The sequence below is a fragment of the Lepisosteus platostomus genome, chromosome 4, assembly GCF_059453375.1.
Source record: "Lepisosteus platostomus isolate fLepPlt1 chromosome 4, fLepPlt1.hap1, whole genome shotgun sequence".
In the NCBI taxonomy this organism is placed as follows: domain Eukaryota; kingdom Metazoa; phylum Chordata; class Actinopteri; order Semionotiformes; family Lepisosteidae; genus Lepisosteus; species Lepisosteus platostomus.
This window is the reverse complement of record NC_142614.1, coordinates 11,874,446-11,895,101: the sequence shown is the minus strand read 5'-3', so window position 1 is coordinate 11,895,101 and position 20,656 is coordinate 11,874,446. Positions and strand designations below refer to the sequence as shown.

Here is a 20,656-nt window from a genome sequence, read left to right as displayed (position 1 = left end):
CTGAAGCCTATCCCAGCAAGCAACAGACACTGGGGTTGCCAGTGGAGACTGAGGTATGCCAGTCCATTGCAGGGCACACACAGACACACACACCAGGGCCAGATTTCACAGAAACAGTTAACCTACCAGTATGTCTTTAGATTGTTGGAGGAAACCCACACAGCATGGTGAGAACATACAACCTCCACGCAGACAGTACCACAGATCCGGAATTGATCCTAGGGCTCCAGTGAGGTAGCGATGCTAACCAGTTTGCCACTGTGCGGCCCTAAAGCCATTTACAATTAATTCCTTTTGCTTGCTTAGTACCTATTTTGTATTCTAAACCGCGCAAGGACTACAGACAGCACTCATCTACAGAAAGACGCAAGACAGTCGGATTGATCATTTCAAAACCAGAACATCTGATGTTGGCGAACACGTAGCTGAAACTGCACATTGCAGCTTTGAAACGCCTTTACGATTTTTTTTCCAGTACGCGATCTATAGCACGTCCCAACATTTTACAACAGCTCTGCCGCTTTAAGAAAGATTTAGAACTTCTGCATGAAGTCCTGGTTGGAGGGTTTCTGCTTTATGCCCCTCGGGAATAACGAAAACAACAGGGACCGGACTGGGCTCGGATCCAGTTCAAACACCAAGCACGCGCCAACAGGGAAAGAAAAATTTGCATTGCTTCAGAGATCTGATCTGCTGCCGTCTTTCCTAACTCGCCCTAACAAGTCGGCACAGAAGACCAGCGGTTTCTCCTTATGGAGACAAGTGCCGCAAAAGCATCTACAATTCTGGGAACACTCAAAAGTGCGCCACAATAACAGTTCTGTTACGGCAAGGTAAGCTTTTGTTCAATATTTGTTTTTCTCACAAATCCTTTATGCTCCACCATTACAAGTGTGGTGTATTAAAAAGTAATAGATTTGATTACTTCAGCACACGCTAAAAAGAACCAGATGTCTGTACAGAAGCCAGCGTTTCACAGTTTTCAATTCTGAATTAAATCGGAATATAAATAGCTCCATAAATGCTCCGTCAGAGTCACTCAGAAGACCAGGCTTTTAAAATATCCTTCGAGCAGAAAGATCACCTTCCCAGCTCATGGACAGCCAGCCCTAGTCTAGCATATTTATAGATTACAATTAAATCACCAGTTTCTAAAGATCTGGGACAGTCCCACTGTGATCAATTAAAACCGAGAATTCGTTAAATTAAGTAATTCAGAAATCATATAGGACTAAAATAAAAAGATATCTTCAGATGACTATCTTGATTTATCGATAGCTTACTTACTGTTGTTACCAATCTATAAAAAATGGTGATCCTTATGAGTAACCAAAATGATCCTCTCCTGGACCAGGGCCTGAAACTCTTCTCTTGAGAGAGAGAGAAAGGTGTTTATGATGACACACAATTTAAATCTTTTATCTAGGAATTGTGGGGGAAGCAAAAAACAGGCAATAATTTACAAACATCTTAATTATAAGGTTTAAATTAATGGGTGATCTTTTAAAATTACTTCGAATTAGATTAGAATGACACAATCTGCTAGAAATGCATTTTTTGACAATGTGACATTTTGACTATCATGATAAGAAAACAGATTGTCAGCTCAATTACCTACTAGTTCAGGTGGGTAGCTGTGGCAGCATGCGTAGGCTGCAAAGGAACAAGTAATAGGTTTATTCTGAACCTTTATGCTGAAAAAAAGAAGAAAGAGAACACAACGTTTCGGCCGTGAAGCCCTCTTCAGGTGTGAGAGAGACAGGGCAGTAGGCAAAGGTAAAGTAGCGGGAGAACAAAGGTTGGGAGAGAGGAAGAGTGAGAGGCGGGAGCAGGGGACAGAAAGAGAGGCCAATCAAGAGGTGTGAAGTCAGAATGGGTGCAGAGAGGTTTGAAATGAAACTTCCAATGAATGGAGAAAATTTAACAGAACAGTAGTTTGTCGTTAAGGGAAGGGAGAATGTGTGATCCTAGCTGCAGAATAATTTTAGTTTCGGTGGTCTTTCTGATGTATGAGTTCGGAAAACCGTCTTTGAGAACACAGACGGAGAGATTAGAGTGGTCGTGGCCGTCAGAGGTGAAATGAGAAACAATGGGCTTGGAGAGATCTTTAATCTTCACAGTCCTGATGTGTACTCTGAAGCGGTCTCCGAGTCTCCTTCCTGTTTCTCCAATGTAGATGGTTGGGCATTTACTGCAAGAGATACAGTAAATAAGGTTGCTGGAGGTACAAGATGCTGTCTGGGTGATCCGGAATTGTCCTGAGGGGCCTTGAATGAGTGTGGTGGTGGCTGTGTACTTGCAGGTGATACAGCGAGCTCTGTTGCAAGGGAAAGTGCCTGGTGTGGATGGTTGTTGAGGGCGGTCAAGGGAGCTGTGAACAAGGAGGTTACGCAGATTAGGTGGTCAGCGATATGAGATGATAGGGCGATCAGAAAAGAGGGCCCCAATGGAGGGATCATCCTGTAGGATGGAAAAGTTGTGGTTAATGGTCCTGGGGATCGGAAGTGTGTTAGGGTGGTAAGGAAGCACCAAAGGAATGCGGTTGTTACGGCGGGAGTTCCTGATCGGGTTGATGGTCTGGGGGTGGTTTTTGGCTCGGGCAAGGGCCCTGTCAATCACACTGCTGGGGTATCCTCTGTTGATGAAAAATGAGTACATTTCGAGGGCTTGGTTCTCGAAGTCGATGTCGTCGCTGCATAATCGTCGTAACCTAAGGAACTGTGAAAAAGGAAGAGAGTTTTTAGTGTGGTTGGGGTGAAATGAGCTGTACAGGAGGTAGCTATGTGAATCCGTGGGTTTGTAATAAACTGAAGTGGACAGTCGGGGGTAGTTGATAGACAAGTGGATGTCTAGAAACGGAAGAGTGGTGGAAGATATGTTAACCTATCTTACCTACAATTACCTACTTGCAATTAACTCGTGGGTTAATTAGACTCAATGGCCTCAACTTGTAATCTTTCTAATGCAGATATACTTGTGTATTGAAAGTCACAAAAATCGGCATTTTACTGAAATACAAGTAATTTAAGAGCATAAATGATTGAAGTCTCTCAAAACTTTTCCCAGAAAATAAATTGCAACACACTGTACTTCTTGTTAGTGTGTTACTGGTGGGTGGTTTAATTGTAATAACACCACAGTTCATACAGTAGATACACTACTTAATGAATGATATAGAAAATAGAAGTAATGGTCATTAATCAAATTTAAACATTTCCTGTTTCTGCACCATCAAAGGAAACTCAAAATTCCAAGTAATGTATTGCAGAACATTCTCGTCTTTATTATTCCTGTTAATTCCTTCCTGTTGGCACAGTAAATACTCTGTTTTATTTTCACAGTAAGCTTTGACAAATAGTCTTGTGTGACAGGCTGTTGTAGGTATTTCTGATCAATTCACTGAGAGCTACATCTTCTTTCATCATACCTGGGCATTTTCATCATGATAATTACCCAAATGTGCAAGACTGAATCTAAATAATTACTAAAACTGTCCATTCATTTTCTTGCTCCAATTCAGAGTCACAGAGGAGCCTGATCCTATCCCAGCAAGCAACAGGTGCAAGGTAGAATACACTCTGGACAGGATGCCAGTCCATCACTGGGCACGCACAGACTCACACCAGGGACAATATTCCCAGAAACCACAGAATGAATAACAGGTATGGAAATTGATCTACTAACCTCCCTACTGAAAAAATACAGGATAAGTAGTTTAACAGTAGGAAATCTAATGTAGCTGGGATTAATACAGAAGAATAACTAGGATTCCTTTGAAAACGGCTGATCAATGACTGTGCTCTTCTGAAACTGGTTACATTTTCTTTAGGTTAAACGTAAGATTACTACATACAGTATACAAGTCCAAATGTGAGTATTACAATTATACAAGCAGTACTTATATGCTGTACATGGCCAGCATGGTAGCACAGTGGTTAGTATTGCTGCCCTACAGTGCTGGGGACCTGGGTTCAATTCCTGGGGTGTTATCTGTGTGGAGTTTGTATGTTCTCCCCTTGTTTGCATGGGATTCTTCTGTCTTTGTCCCACAGTCTAAAAACATACTAGTAGGTTAATTGCCTTCCGGGAAAATTGGTCTGAGGTGTGAGCATGTTGGTGTCTGTCAACCCTGTGATGGACTGGCGTGCTGTCCAGGTTGTACCCTGACAGAGCACCTGTAATTTTTAGACAAATAATTAACTGTTTAGGCTTGTAAGAGTAAATATTCTGACTAAATTCCCCTCTCTGCTTATATAATGTGGCTTTTCTAAAGGTTCTACATAATTCATGTGAAGCAATTTCTCTCTTCTCTGTCCGATTTCCTGTGCAGTGGGGCTGTTGTGCCAGCAGGGGGCAGCACTGCAGTGTTGGATGAAATTGCTTCTCTCCTATGCTGGATCGATAAAATGCCTTGCGATCTTTTGAGATGTTATACACAATACAGTGGATTATGTTTGACAAATGAGACTTAGAGAAAATAAGAAATTATTCTTATTGCATCAAACAAAAGAGAAGTTATGAAAGCTCCTACTTCAGAATGAGCATCACCTTTATTCGCCAAGTACATTTTATGTACGAGGAATTTACTGTGGTGTACTTGGTACTGAAAAGCAATTCTCCATGTACCATTCACAAGAAAGACAATAGGAATCATTAAGGAAGTGTACATGTAACTAGGAATTCAAGTTAGGCCAAAAGACAGCCCTTGGAAAGAGCCTGCTCAGATACTGGGTTGTTCTGGTTTTATGAGACCAGTAGAGTCTTCCTGAGGAACATTTCTGAAACAGGGAGTAGCCTGGTTGGGAGGGGTCATCAGCGGTCCTTTCTGTCCACGTCTTTACACTGGAATTGTACAAGTCTTCAATAGAGGGCTGATGACAGCCCATGACCCTCTCTGCAGTATGAACAAGAGGTGCAGGCAGATGTGTTGCCAAACTAAACAGTCAGATGGAAGAATAAACTTTAGTCTTACTTGATCTACACCGATGAATCAGAAGCTTCCGTAAACATACAGCTGTATGTCTCTCATATCTGTGGCAAAAAGATTAGATTTGACCATACAGAACATACAGGACAAAGGAGGCCCAGGGGTGAGGAGCCGCACCCAAACCCACAATCAATCCAAATGGTAACAGGCGTACAGATAGCAACCCACAACAGAGCAACATAGCAGGAGCAGGCTGTTGTACGAGATGAGAGAATAACTTCACAGCTTGGTTGAGGACTGAACTGTAAATGGGTGCTGGTGATGCTTACTCATGCATGAAATTGCAGCAACCTGGAGTACAGTAGCTGTTGGGACTGTGGACCAGAGGGTTACAGGTTCAAATCCTAGGCGGGACACAGCTGTCGTCCCTCCTCTCCAACTAAGGTGCTTCACTTGGATGGCTCCAGTAAACATCCTGCTGTATAAGTGCGTGTCCAGGTTGCTGCATAAGTAATGTACTGAGAAGTAGGAAGACAGCACTGCAAGACATCCTTACGTTACTATGACAACCACACTCACCACAGTAAATTCATCCCTACGAGCAAGTCTCCTTAGCTTTGGTGCTTTAGGTCATATTTCAACACGAACAAGAACTTCTCGAACAACCACTTAACTCTCCACATTGACGACCCTGGCTGATCCTGTTTGTCCAGGGACCTTGCTCTTTAACCAAAGCTTGCGCCCCCGATACAAACTGCTAACTGGTTTGTGGCTGTCCTTTACTCTTTCCAAGATTGTGTGTCACCAGGGAGTACTCAGAACTCAGGGTCCGTGCCATCTAGACTCCACGCAACCTGGCGGATAGGAGAGCACCCAGAGGAAACCCACTCGAAAATGGGGAGAACATAAAAACTCCACACAGATAGCACCCCAAGAATTTAACTTTGGGCTCCGGTATTGTTAGCAAATACTTTTTTTTTGGTAAATAAAAAGTATTTGACAAAATTCTCCATTAAATACCCTCGATTCTTAGAAAGGAAGTGATTGTTTTCATTGGAAATGTGCCGAAAAGTGCATTCCAACAAATTATGGAAGGAGAGTGAAAATAATACATATGCATTGAAATAAATATTTGGAAATGTGACTGTTTTCACAGACATTCTAAACATGAAAGGCTGTGATCTTTAAGATGTTGATCCATCCATCTGTTTCAATCATTCACAAAAATGCATATATGCAAAGTATGTGCTTCTGCAGGCTATAAAATGCTCATCTGGAAAACAGACTTTTTTAGTGATGTTAAGACACACAGGCAGGAGGGATTCTGTGCTCTTGTACGTACCCTTTCCTCACTCTTTTGTGTACAACAATGCACAGCTTTTCCTTCTTCACAATTATTTTATAACTATATTCCGATCATCCTTCTATTTCGCTTGGGACGGACTTGGATAAGATGTGTCTTATTCAGAAGTCCTCGTAAGCCCTTAGAGGTCCCACTGTGAATATATTCATCTTTTGTTTCAGTGCGATGTGGATTAGGGCAGTTGATTAGGATGTGCAGTTCTGTAGTAGATTTAAAACAATTGGACCTTTGTAAAAGGCAAAAGAACATTTGAATTGAATTGAAAAAGCATTTGAATTCCTTTTTTTTCATTTCACTCTAAGAACCTGTTATTCATCATTCAAAGAAGGAAAATAGTGGTTTAGGTGTTATGTTACAGTGTTTTTGGATATGCCTAGTTTCTGCCATAAAGCTTATCATTACCATGTTTAAATATTTGCATATTATTTTGTTCTGTTCTGTGTTTTGCTCCTACTTTGTTTCTTGTGTTCTATATAATTTTTGCAAGCATTGAATTTTTCATCTATACTAGAATTTGGGGACCTCAGCGTATAATGACTCATTTGTTAATAAGATGCTATGTCGAAAGCAACTTAAAATTGATATTTTACTGGCTCTGCTGGGCCTCACTCTCAATTCAAACCCATAACCTTCTAATGGCACATCCAGAACCCAGACTAGCCTTCCATACTGGTCTGGTATCTAGTTAAGTCAGTTGCATCCTTTTGTTAAAGTGTGGTTACCAACTTTTTGCCAATGAGCTGTGTTAACACCATAACAGAATAAAGCCTTTTGCACGTCTAAATAACAGTAGCTACCTTCTTATTGGAGCAAAGCAATTCTATAAACTACTGTGGATGTACATAATAAGGCATGTAGTGGGATCTGGGATTGTTAGACCTTTGCTTGTTTGTGGAGAGCCCTAGATCTTTGATTGCCCAGATAAAAGCTGTACTGCAAGGGTATTACATCTTGTTTTATTTCTTGCCCTGTATTGCTGATAGCTCAACATACAACCTGTACACTGTTTAATTTTTTATATATTTTTGTCTTTATCATGAATGTCTTTTTTGTTGTTTTGCATGATTGTCACTGTATTTCTTACTCACGCATAAAAAAAAAATCCCAATGCAGAGTGAGCCATGCTGTTACTTGAGTGATAGCAGTTTTGTTCAATGCTGTTGTTCTCCAAGGATTGGAAATTAACATTATTTCTACGGCGTCACTTAGCTCAACTAGTTAATGCATGCTGTCAGTGGAGTGGTTGAACCTAATAGCCCAATTGAGCACATCTACAGGTCTTCATTGTGCTTGTGAGACACAGGACACATCGTGTGACTTTATCATAAAGGTGTGAGGTTGCGCATATCTCTTTATCACAATAATCAGGCCACGGGGCTTAGTGGCTAGACAGCAAGGCACTGTTCCAAAATATTATACTTTTGTGTTGACTGAATCTTATCCTTCTTGAGATCAATTGTATCTCCCAGACTCTCCTGGCTGCCAGTTGCAGGCTTTTGGAATCTGTACAGATCTGGGATTCTGTAGGCTTGTATAAAAAGCAAGTCGCTGTCAGGTGCATGGACCACCTGAGCCAGTCACACTTATTCACCCCAGTGACCGTAATAATCATCAGGAGAACATCACTAGCTACTCTATGCATTCGAAACAAATTAAACACCTTCAAGCTGATAAGTTGTGAAAAACATGACTGATTTATTTTTTGATCCATCACTTTAGGTATTCCTTGTTTTAGAGGATCAGACCAGGCCTACTTTTAATTACCCACTTAGAAGAATGACATCAGCCTTTGAACAAACGTTCACGACTGGTTTTCCATGTTTTCAATTTCAATGAAATGCTGAATGAAATTGAATTTTGAGTCAGTGTGCTATGATGTATCCTTGTTAAGTACAGTATGCTTATATTTCAGACTTTTGTTTCTTTATATAGACTTTAGTTTTTTCAAGTTGCTGACTGCTACATTAACAGCTTCATTCCATATTTTTTTGTTCATTTATTGTAGACAGAGAAGAGAATGTAGCAAGCAGACTGGTTTGCTACTGCCCTGCCTACACACAATTCAGAGCTACAGATAATATCAAGATAAAAGTGTAAATCGATAGAAGAAGTCTTTCCACTTCCTCCTACCGTGAAAAACAGAAAAACCCATTTATTTTTTTTCTTGTAAATTGTGGCTAAGCTCATTTTCTACTGCAGAATAAACAACACTAGACTTGGGGTGATTAAGTGTTACCAGCTTCTGTTGGCCATAAGACACATTTCTCTGCAGAATAAAAGAAAAACAAAATGGCTTGCACTCTTTTTTGAAGATGGCAAGAAGGCTGCAAGGTTACAATAGATCACGCTGCCTTATCTCTTCTAAAATGTTTTCAATAATACACTTCTGTGACACTTATTCCCCTTCAAATGCCCTTCAGTTTAGTTTTACTTTGTATTTATTCTAATGGTATATTTGTTTAACAAATTATTGTCCGTCTAATGATGAATAGAGTTTTTATTTTATTAGTTGTTGCAGTTACACCTTTAAGGTTGTCATTCATTCTTAAAAACGCTTATTGCAGTGAATACATTTCATCAGCCCCTTTTCCTATAAAACCCATTAAATGTTTACCTTGGATTATCTTGGGATGGAGGGTGTATTCGTCTTTTGGGCAGAATTGTACAGATAGCTGTCAAAACCAGAACATACTGTAAGGACGCTATGTATATCTAGACAATTTTGAGAGAGGCAGAGGGTGTAGACCTCCTCATTATTTCCAAGACTCCAAGGAAGGAAATAAAAAATAAGTATCTTAGACTTAATTAACAGTGTATTATTCTGTGTAAAAGATCACTGGATTATATAAAGTTGTAGTGAATACATTTAACCAGGACAGATTTATATCCTCTGAAGCACTTAAACCTAATACACTCTTCTCATTGGAGTCTCATCTTGTGCAGCTTGTATGGGTTGCTGGACTGTGAAATCAGGTGGAAAACCTTGCTGTGCCAGAGATAATTTCACATGACATTCAGAAGGGACTGAAAGAAAGTTTATTATGTCCTACAATAAAGAGATACAGAAACACTGCAGACTATACAAACAAGAGGGACTGTAAAACAAAGAGGGAAGTAGCAAACTGGGAAACCATGGGTTAATAATTACCTAAGCAGCGCTCCATTTACTGCTAATCTGATGACTCAATTCAGTGTGCATCTATGATCAATAGCAGAACGTCCCCTCACCTTTTTAGTCTCTCAATCCGGACATGTCTGTTTGAATCTACCATCTCCTACCATCCTGACCTCATTCTTCAGTGAACTTCTACACAAATCCTCACCTGTATCACTGCAGGTATCTTTTGATCAATCGATTGTTATTCCTAGTAATATAGTCATGAATAATGGTGTTCGTCCATCCATATTCCAAACCGGTACAGGGGTCTATAATGGCTATCAACGGGCGCAAGACGGGGTACACTTTAGACTGGATGCCAGGGTACAGAGGGTACATACACACACAGACACCTGCATACTCACGACAATTTAACCAAAGCAAATTAACCTACCAGCATGACTTTGGACTGTGGGAGGAAACTGGAGCACCCAGAGGAAACCCATGTGAATACATGGAGAACCTACAAACTCCACACAGACAGCACCCTAGATCCAGAATTGGACCCAGGGCCCCAGCATTGCAAGGCAGCAATGCTAACCACTGTGTAGTCATGGCATGCATGATTACTGCAAAGTGGGGTAAAATAATATATGATAAATAGAACTTAGGTAATGCAGTATAATTTGATTTATTTTTAGAAAAACTGTAGGTTCCTTTAGGATAATCAGCGTTATTAGTTTTGCTTAACTAACTTTACTTTTGAACAACAACAATAAAGGATCCACACAGAGTCAATATTCATGCATGGTATATTGAAATTTGCAAAAGGTTTTTAATACACTTATAAAATATTTATTCTCCAATTACAAAAAGTGTTTGTATAGAGACATGGTTAAATTGTAGAAAACAAAGTATACAAAAAAGTGGCTAATGTTTTAATTGGGGTCATGTAATTAGTGAAGTACTTGGAACAGTGCTTATCTTTTTACAGTATATAAATGATCTGTAGAAATTTATGTTGATATATTTGATATCAGTGATGTAGTCTCCACAATGCTTAGTAAACTACTCAGGTATACAGAAATGAGGAGAATTAGCAATCTTAGTAGAAGCTACAAAGGCAATATATAGGTAAAATTTACGACTGGATAAATGACATATTATGTTAAATGTAGACAAGAGCAGAGTATTAGGTGCAGATAGTAAAAATATGCACTACAGATACAAAATGGGAAACACAAAGAAGCTGCTTGTAAAAATGAGTTCACATTCACATCATGATGTTATGAGGAAGCAAAAAAATGTCAAACCGGATGTTAGGATCTATAATTCAAAAGGTCACATTTACAGGTATGTTTTAATAACATTTTTCAATGCACTAGTATCAGCTTATTTAGAATATTGTGTACGATTTAGTCACCATAATTCTACTAGGGTACAAAATACAGCCCTTCACAGCCTTCACCATTTCTTTGTGTTTGCCTGTTTCTGATGTCAGCCTTTTGTAACAATGTAATAAAGCCATCCATCCACTGTCTCACCACTTCCAGCTCAGTGTTGCGAGGGAGCTGAAAGCCTGTCGTGACAAGAAACGGGCACAAGGGAGGGCACACCTTGGGCAGGACATCAGTCTACCACTGGACACACAGAGACAGACACACACACTCACACGAGCCCCAGTTTCCCAGAAGTCAATTAACCTACCAGCATGTCTTTGGACTGTGGGAGGAAACCAGAGCACCTGGAGCAAACCCACATGAATAGAGGGAGTAGCATAATAAATATTAAAGCTATTTACTGTTTGTCCAAACTATTAGAAGAGGGAAATTTCACATTTAAATTATGGACAGGTAAAGGTCACTGCCTGTACCTTAAAAGCTAATTATTAACCAGTGAAAAAGGTGGAACATTTACTGCATTGAATCAAAAGAACTAAACTTTTGTCTAAGTAACACATTTAATTAATTGTATATGTCAATGTAAACTGTAAATGCAATATTAAGCTTTTTAAATTTTGCAATAATTGAGGCCGGCTATTTTAATAAAGAAAACTTTTATCAATTATCATCAAGAACTAAACACCAGGTGTTGGATTTACTGTAAGCACGCAGGTTCTCATCTGTTTCATGCAGAGACACTTTAAAACATTTGTGTTCTACTAATCTGATAACGGTTGTTTTCATAATGCACACAGGCCATATAAGAGCAATGATATGACATCCAGCTCCTCACGGTGATTGCTTTCCAGTTCAGTAAAGAGGATATTTTATTGAACTCTTTGTCTGGCGACATTTTCAAGTTCTGAGAGAGGATCTTTAGGAAAGCATTGCACTCTGTACAGACATCAAAAGATGTCTCTGGAGAGGATGGAAATAGATGGAAATAGATAGCAATGGATTCTTTTTTTTTACTTTATGTAGTTTATTTTAATGTTCAAAGGTTTGGCAATATTTCCGCGCACGAGGTACAGGAGAGAGGATGAGGCCAAAAAGACCACAGAGAAGGAGAAATATCAGAAACAGAGAAGGGAGAAGACACGGAGAGAGAGCCTGATACTTAAAGTTCTTGTTCTTTACACTCTCAACAAAATGGGCATGGGGTTTTGGCTTTCACCAATACAGCAGAGTTATAATTTCTCCTCAATAAATTTAAAAAATGTAACAGACAGATTCTGCGAGGGAATCATTTTGTTCATCTCCTAGAAACCAGAGGACATCGGTCAAGTTGTTTGTTGACTACTGCTGATTTCTACCCTCATCTACTTTTGCTTCTTTAGCTATGCCATGCTGCTAAGCAGGTGGGCACAGTTCTTTACTCACGGGATTCTCATGGGATCTTCCTTTATTTTATGTTCTTTACTTACTATCTCCAGAGAATCAAGTGTCAAGGGAATGAGAGTATGATAGTGACTACCCCCAGGGGCTCCGGTTTTCTCCTGTAGTCTAAACGTGTGCTGGTAGGTTAATTGGCTTCTGTAAAATTGGCCCTGGTGTGAGTGTTTGCTTATCTGTGTACAGTATATGTGCTTATGATAGACTGGCGTGCCATCCAGGGTCCATACTGCCTTGAACTCATTGCTCGCCGGGATAGGGTACAGGTCCCCCATGACCCTAAATTGGATAAAGTGGTAGGAAAACTCAGGACCCCTGAAGACAGTAAAGTAGCAGCAACCTGATGTCTGAGTCATTTCTCTCTGTATGCGGTGCTAATATTAAAGAAGACTAATGCAAATGTCCCTGTGTTGGAATGCATTTCTCTCTTTACTGAAGACAACAACAGACCCGGCTAATGTGTCTGTGGGGACAGCCTCAAGGGTTAACAAGGTTGCTGTTGGCAGCAATTCCAGACAAATGTAGCTACTGAAATGTTACTGGTGATCTCATGCGTCTGTTGAATTGACTGGAGTGGGACCCACTCACTGTTGTGTTGAGTTGTTGTGTTAAAGCAGTGTAGCTATAAAATAGACTTATCTCAGTTGTCTAATAACAGGCAAGATTTTCTTTCTCTAGTCTATCTGTTTCCAGTTTCAGACAGTAACCTTCTGAAAGTAATTGCATTACAGCAATTTAAGTCTCCAAGAAATTAACACTGAAAATTTGATCTTCAAAAATGTGCTGGCTCACATTACATAGCTTGAATATCAGGAGCTGTTGTGTATCTAATGTGCCTGATAGAGTCATTTGCAGCCCTGGAAACTTATCTAGGCATGTAAAATCTAGGCAAATAGAATATCATTAAATTGGCCATGAATTGACCATGACTGATAATCAATGTAATTACTAAAGCAGTAGGTAAAGTATGGCTACTACGTGGTATCAATCATAATTTGTTCAAGTGTGATTTTAATTATGACTTTGTTTAATCGCAATTGCTTTATTGGTTTCTTAGAAGTAGTTTTCTGGATTAATATACTTGAAAATAAATGGGTTAAACTGTACATGCATTAAAATTTGCATACAATGTACTTTCATTTGCATTGCTTAAATATTAGTTTTTGATAAGTGACTCACAGATTATGAAGAAGCCTGCGCATGATCAGTGATTGCACAAAAAATAGACTGAAGGCCCGTATTATACAGGTGGAGGAAGCCTTGTTCTGCAATAACTGTTTTCTGGTGAAAGCGCAGGTCTTTTGCCTTTGACCCACCTCAGGGAAGGTAAGAGTAAGATGCTTGCATTCATGTTCAATCACTCAGTTATTCTGTTTTAATCACATCTGATTTTAAGAAGGTTTGCAGAACTGGATAGCTTTGTTGCCTCGCAGTGCTGGAGTCCTGGGTTCTCTTCTGGACCTGGGGTGCTATCTGTGTGGAGTTTGCATGTTCTCCCCATATTCGTCTGGGCTCTCACTGGGAGCTCTGGTTTCTTCCCATAGTCCAAAGACATTACTTGGTTGGTTAATTGCCTTCTGGAATAATTGTCTCTGGTATGAGTATGTGTGTCTGTGTCTGTGTGTCTGCCTCACGCCCGTTGCTTGCTGAGACCCATAACACTGGATTAGATGAAGCGATTAAAAAATGGATGGATAGGTGATTCCAAGAAAATCACATCCTATAAGTATACAGAACCATTCTGGTATAAAATTGTATCAGCTAGAAACAAGAGAAGGACTGAACAATAAAATATTTGTTATTGTTTTTGGTGATCTTTGATATAAAAGTTTACCGAAAGTGTGTGTCTAGCTGTGCAAACTTGTGCATTTGGTTTCAGTTGCCTTTTTTCAAGTTATCTGTGATACGTTAAATGGAGGTTTAGTGGCATGTAAGCTGCATCTTTAGCTGAAGTGAAGTGTGGTTTTGGCAGGCCTTATCGAAATATCTGCAAATATCCAGAGGTCAAAACCCTGAACTATAGAAGTGTGCACCATTGCAGCTGCCTATTCACAAGCTCTGTGATAATATTGCAAGTTTATTTAAGCAAGGGTGCACACATACTGTAAGTCTGAATGTTATACATTGGTCATGGCCTATTACTTTACTAAGAATTATGTGTTATTAAAGATTTGTGTGCCTTGACCAAGCAGCCTGGTGCCTCTCCATAAATGCAGAACGATGTTACAAAAGAGGCCCCTTTGATAAGAGACTTTGTAAAACTGTATCAATGCTGAACAATGTAGTGATATATAGTGCAGGTGATATATAACTGGTTATATGTCGCCTCATATAAACTGGAACATGAGTCCGTTTCCCCACTGACTTGAAGATCCTTTTTAAACCGATGGATTTCTAAACTGACCAACTGAGTTGCTTATAAGGGTGTTGCTTATAAGGCCGTTTTAATAAATAATGTAATAAATGCACTTACAGTAATGCAAGTTTTTGTACACTATTACAGGAGTAGGTATCAATAGAACATAATAAAAGTTACAAAGGAAAGGAGGCATTTTGGTGGCTGGAAGTTAACTGATGAAACACATTTTTGAAAGAAGCTGGGTATCGGCTTCAACAACGTGACTGGGCAGCTTCTTCCACACTCCCACCACCCTTTCTATAAAGAAAGACCTCCTGTTCTTAGATTTCTATGCACCTCCATATAGTTTCTCCTTGTGACCTCTGGTCCATGTTTCACTATTCACTCTGAAGACATTTGCTGGTTTGACTTTGTCAGTTCTCCATATAATGTGCTCTGTTTAAGACCAAAAAGCCTTCAGCCTGTCAGTGTAGGACACCTCTTTATACTTAAGAAGGTCTCTGGTTGCTCTTCTCTGGACTGATCAGAGTTGCATATATTTTTCTATAATGTGGTGACAGTATATTGTACAGGATACACTCTTAAACAAGGTCTTACTAGCATATTATAGAATTATAACCTAACATCCCTTGGTTTGTACTATACATTTCTACTGTATATATCCTAACATTTTGTTTGCCTTGTAATCGCTTTCTCAACTTGTCTAGAAGATGTAAATGATTGGCGTCTAAGTCACCGAAGTCTTTTCATAAGTAGCCTCTTCTCTCTCAGTTTCCTGCTTCTTATTTATTGTTTCTGTGTTTACTACCAGATGTAAAACCCTACTGTACATCTACTTCTCACCTGCAAAACTGACTAACTCTACCAGAATCTAGGTCATTGACAGAAATTCAGGGCTATTGTCATAGTCCATATCCGTGTGGTACTCCACAAGTTACTTCCTCCCCTATGAGTACCCTCTCTTTTCGATTTAATAACCAATTCTCTTTCCAAACAGTCACGTTCCTCTGAATGCCTACCCCCTGTAATTTGAGAATTAATCTCTTTTGAGACACCTTATCAAAATACACAATATCATATGCCCTGTGTGTATCTATTACAGTTTGTTGAACAAATTCTAACAAATTGATTACTACCTTTTCAAAATCTATATTGACTATTTCCTAAGATTTTATTTCCATACAGGTGATTCTCCAAATATTATATAAATAACTTGTTTGATCATTTCCAGATAAGTGCTTCCATCAGGCTTATAGGTTTTTAATTTTGTGATTCAGTATTCTCACCCTTATTATGGACTGGCACTGCATTAGCAATTAGGAAGTGTTTTGTCAGTGGTTTCCGAATAGCATCTCTCATTTTCTTGAGTAGCTTCTGGGAAAATTGGCCCTGGTATGAGTGTGCATGTTTGTGTCTATGCTAACCGCCAACACTGTGCCGCCCTGTAGATTATGATGTAATCTGTTCTACTAATTCAACTCCACTGGCGTATGTTTATGTATGAAAGACCTTGTTAGCTGATTTACTGGAATTTAAAAAAAAATCTGAGAACATTTTGCTGCAGAGGAGAGTATTGCAGATTGACAACGAGAATTCCCAGTGTTTGCTCATTCATAGGATTCTCATGGGATCTTCCTTCATTTTATGTCCTTATGATTGAAATGCACCAAATAGTAACAATGTAACAATGGCCACTATCTGGGTTTTACTAATCTTTTGTTCCTCTCTTTTATTGCCTGCTTATGGTTAAAGAGGATTTTCAGAAAAACATGGAAACTGGTTTGCGGTTATTAAGACCTTCTAATTGGCATAAAGTTCAAATGAGCTGAATAACAGTTAGAGTTAAAGTTTATGAGTAAAATAAAACTTAAAAGATTTTTTTCAATTCAATAAATGAGTTAAAAGTTAAATACAACATGTCACAGCATACATGTCACGGAATAATCGCAGAGATGCAAGTAATGGGATGGGCCAAGAAAGGGCAAAGGGCTAAGCATGTTATTAAAAATAATAATCAAAGCTGGAGTGCAAGTTCTAGCAAAGACTTTCTTTCCCTCCTGTGCAAACAAAAAATGAGATGTCTGTCTTCAGCTGTGCAATAATGAAATCGATTTTTTCATAAGCTGAGTGTCTGACTGATCCCCTGCTGTATGTCTGTAATTGAGCTGGTAAGGAATAACCCCATTTTGTCTATTTGCACACGTAGACCAAGATTAAACACCTACCAAATGCAAGTTAAAAATTGGCGCTTGATTTCAAATAATTGTTTCCGCATCTTGTTAACATGCAGCAGAAGCTGAACAACAATTCTAAAACTTGAACGTTGAGCTAGACAGGTGGTTCAAAGCGTACACCCAGGTATTAGCAGGGGGAGCTGGTGTGCAGTGATTGGACGTTCAGATTAATTGTCATATGGCTATACAGTATGTTCACATTTCCAGTGAAAATGCTTCGGTTTTAGTCTTCATCCAAGTACTAAACATCCTGCCTCCAGTACACCAGTACACCACTGAAGGAGTTTAATCTTAACTTGTAAGCATGATCATCAGTCTTTAGGTGTGTTATTGTTTAAGCCACATGGTGAATCCTCCAAGCATAGACTGGTGCATGTGATAAATGTGCAAGGTGCACTGCTACAGATAGGTACAAGAACATAGGAAAACATAGGAACAGTTCTGTCATGAAAATGATCAAGTGGCTTTCTTTTATTCATCCATTTTCTAACCACTTTGCAGTGGTTGCAGGGGAACTGGAGCCTATCTCAGCAAACAATGTTTGCAAGGCAGGATACAGTACACCCTAGAAGGGACACCAGTCTATTGCTGTCTGATGCAATACACACTCACACACATACACGTACTTCAGGGCTAATTTTCCCATTAACCTACCAGTATGTCTTTGGATTATGGGAGGAAACCAGAGCACCCAGAGGAAACCCACACAAACACAGGGAGAACATACAAACTCCTTACAGGTTCTGAATCCTTGATCCCAGCGCTATGAGGCAGCAGTACTAACCACTGTGCCACTGCTGCCAGCATAGCCTTTACAATACACCTTATAGTGTAGAATCAAGAGAAAATTACAAGGACCCTTATTTAAATACTTATTTCTTGCAAGAGCCGATGCAATAAGCAGGCCTTTCCAAAATCAGGAGGTGCAAAGCAGGGCTCCACCTTGGAAGGGATATAGGCCATTATCTTCATTTCCCTTCTGTGCTTACTAATCCCCTGTAATTGCTTTTTTAGAAAAGCCACTTCTTGCCTTCTCACTTTCCTACCTGCCAAAGCAGCACAGAATAAAAATTAATTAAACATTTAAATAGGAGATCAAATAAAGATATTTAATCTCATAAGTGGCTTCATCTTGAACATCTTAGACTATACAGATAAAAAAAAATATGATTAATCAATCTCCTAGGCCATTTTCTCATTATACAGTAGTTCTTTCTCAAATGGTTCTCTATAACACGGCTGTATTTGTGTTCTAACTGGGGCTAGAACGTGCTGATTTCTCCGAAGTCACACATTAAAATGAGTCTGTCATTTACAAATAGAACATGTGTTGTTAGTCTCAAAGAGTGTGTTAAGTTAAAAATTTGTCAAATATTTGTAAACTTTGTTTTTTTGTACCTCAACCTGTGTTAAATTTGAATCCTATTTTTCATTTTGTAAATTCCAGCAAAAATAGGGAAGAAAAAGTTCACGCCTCTTTAAAAACAGGGTTAAGGTGCAGGTCTTTTTAAATTAAGTAACAGCCCCAAAAACCCCTTCCACAAAAGCCTGAGAACACAGCATTCCAATAGAATAGGTAGCTCGGTTTTAACAGGCCCATAATGGGTCAATATTGATATCTACCTCCTAAGAAACAAAATGCAACACCTGTGAGTTGCGTTGGGATGCGTTGCTCCTGCATACTTGCTTTGACACATTGAGCTGGAAACTTAAAACCTTATTCTCTTTGAATGACTGAGAAAAATGCATTTCTCCTCCAGCCAGCATCCAGACACTGTGACTGGTGGTGCTCAGCACCAACCAAGTGCACTTTGTTGCTGTATGTCACACCTTTCAAACAGACTGATAATCCACCTTTAGACTGGATTAAAGACTGATGTCTGTTGTACTGTACCGTGCCTCCAGCCTTCATTGGTGACTGAAGAGTAGTCGAAAGGGCAAGAAACAAAAGCAACATGATTTTGGTTTTCAAGACATGTGCCACCGAGGACAGCTGATTGTGACCATTACCACATGAAGCACGTTGAACTTGTGGTACAACTGTACCCCCTTCTACAGTATACAGATTACAGTATCACAAGCATCTGCTCGACTTGAGTCATAAAAGACACAGAGCGGCAGACATGTAATTGAAAATACTGTGTCACTGTAACCGATCAGATTGATAATTCCTGCCACTTTCTAGGTCAGATGACATTATCTAGAACTAAAGGGAGATGTCGATTGTCTTTGCCTAAGAGAATAGGTTGGCCTCTCTGAACTGTTTACGAGTTCGGTCACAGACCCAGTGATGTGTTTTGGTCAGCCTTCTAGATCTCATCACAGAACCTCCTGATGTGCTCTGGGAAGTGGCTGGCATAACTCTCAGGCATGATGTATTGTAGTTCTGGGTAGTCACCCCTGTGATCTATTCAGGTTGTGCTGAAGCTCTGCAGGTGGTTTGTAAGACCTCATTTAGGATATACTGTAGCATTCAGTTCCGGTGACTGTCGGATGGCCGATCAATTAGCTGCTCGTTTATTTCAAACTACATCATAAAGTCTTTTTTTTTAGGAATTCTTTTCTCTAAATCATATCAGAGTACTAACTATACTTTTATAGATACTTTTATCTTACTTTAAAGGTTATAAAAGGTTGAATCAATTCCAAACCTCTAAAGAATAATAACAGTTTATTACTCACTTCTCTCTGTTCACCAGTCTCCTCTACCCAAAGAGCCCCCAGCTCTTCTGTCCCTCCTGGTTTATCACAGCTGACTCGTCAGCTTTGTCAACAGGTGTACTTGCAGTAATGGAGGCCTCAGTCTCAGTTTCACTGACTGACCACACCTGGTTCTTTTCCAGCTTCTCCCTACAGAAGCCTCCCAGAGGAACACCTCATCTGAACCCTCCAGTCAGGAATATAGGTTTTATAGCCTAAGAAATAGTACAAAGTAGAGCAACAGGAATGATCACAAATCAGTGGTCCTGGTCACAAATCAGTAAATTGTCCTATACAGAGAGATTGAGGGTGCTAAGTCTCTTCAGTCTGGAAGAAACTAGGTAAATTCTAATTAATAAGTATATAAAACCCTGAGGATATAGACTATCCCAGTTAGCGACAGACACAAAGCAGGATACACCCTAGATGGGACATCAGTCTATTGCAGGGCAGACACAAGCACAAACACATCAGGCCAAGTTGACCTACCAGTATATCTTTGGACTGTGAGAGGAAAACAGGAGGATCCAGTGGAAACCCAACTGAATATAGGAAGAACATGCAAACTCCATCCAGATAGTACTCCAGGTCTAGAATTGAACCCAAGCCCCCACTGCTGCAAGGCAGAAATGCTAAATGCTAATCACTATACCACCACTCCACCTTATTTTTATCTTTTCATCTTTAATTCTTCTGGGGATTCTTTAGAATTTGTATTAGAACCATTAATACAATTCATTATGAGTTGGATATAAAGTTCCTGTCTTGAATAACATCTTTGCTCTGTTTATCTAATTTGTTTGAACACCGGTGGAATCATGGAGATGCAAATACTGCTGTGACCAAAAACAAGTTACACAGATACAAGGAGCAGCTGAAACACGACACATTATAAATAAGGAAGTAAATGTGATGTAACATTTAACCACCAGAAGACTTTTTAAAATAAAGTTGACACCATTTTCATTTTTGTTCATATTATGGGAAAATAAATCAATCCCAAATAATATTTAAAGAAGAGCTTGTTTACACTTTAAGACTCTGTGTGACTGTATCGTATTTACAACGAAAGTGACTCATGCCATCTGTAATAGTAGAGCAGAAGTATTTAACATTGGAAATCAAATCAGTATAAGCCAAAT

The 20,656-nt window shown here is 39.4% G+C and overlaps 1 protein-coding gene across 10 annotated transcripts in view; it reads left to right on the top strand.

Moving 5' to 3' along the window:
- LOC148672651 (prostaglandin D2 receptor 2-like) overlaps positions 1–20,656 on the top strand; it is a 57,554-nt gene continuing 36,898 nt past the window's right edge. For 5 of the 10 annotated variants that reach the window (XR_015935840.1, XR_015935839.1, XM_088628470.1 and 2 more), the window contains exons 1-2: positions 3–833; positions 3,521–3,662. The gene's annotated coding sequence lies outside the window, so the exon portion shown is untranslated. Of the gene's footprint in view, positions 834–3,520; positions 3,663–20,656 lie in introns of all 10 variants that reach the window. The other 5 variants (XM_088628474.1, XM_088628471.1, XM_088628472.1 and 2 more) reach the window with 2 other exon arrangements.